Source organism: Schistocerca piceifrons, chromosome 1 (genome assembly GCF_021461385.2).
Source record: "Schistocerca piceifrons isolate TAMUIC-IGC-003096 chromosome 1, iqSchPice1.1, whole genome shotgun sequence".
NCBI lineage: Eukaryota > Metazoa > Arthropoda > Insecta > Orthoptera > Acrididae > Schistocerca > Schistocerca piceifrons.
The window spans coordinates 749,356,587-749,357,211 of record NC_060138.1 but is presented as its reverse complement, the minus strand read 5'-3'; positions in this window follow the sequence as shown (position 1 = coordinate 749,357,211).

Sequence of the window (625 nt, the reverse complement as noted above, 5' to 3'; positions counted from 1 at the left end):
GAATAAGACTTGCACTTGGCGGCCGAACTTCCCCGAATGGGGCCTCCCCGGCCAACGATGCCATACGCTCATTTCATTTTTTTCTTTACGCTCAAAACGTATGGGGTCATGGTGTTTTTAAATGCACTGATAAGATAAACACTTACTGGTACTTCTTCAATGTGCAGCGCCGAATTCTCCAAGTAATTCGAAAATGTATTACTTGTCAGAAGACCAAAAACTACAATAAATCAAAATTAACTGAACTGTAAGCAATGGTCTCCACAAAACTTTTAGAAACTTTTAGTATAATTGGATGCTGACGGTCCTTATCCAAAAGGAAAAGGGGATGTAAAGTATGTAATTGCCTTACATGTTATGTTGTATGTAGTGAGCTCAGTGACTACTGATTCTACTATTAGAAGGATTACAGACGACTATCTCCTGAGAGCAGGGAAGTCGCAGATACTGTTAGCTGATATTGCATCATACTTCAAAGGTAACAGACGGAAGGAATTCAAAACCACAAATAAAATAAAACACATACTGCTATCACGATTCCACCCCAACGTGAGCACCATAGCAAGGGTGTCTAACGAATTTAATAGATTTATACGCTGCTACACACCACAGAAACATACAAAAT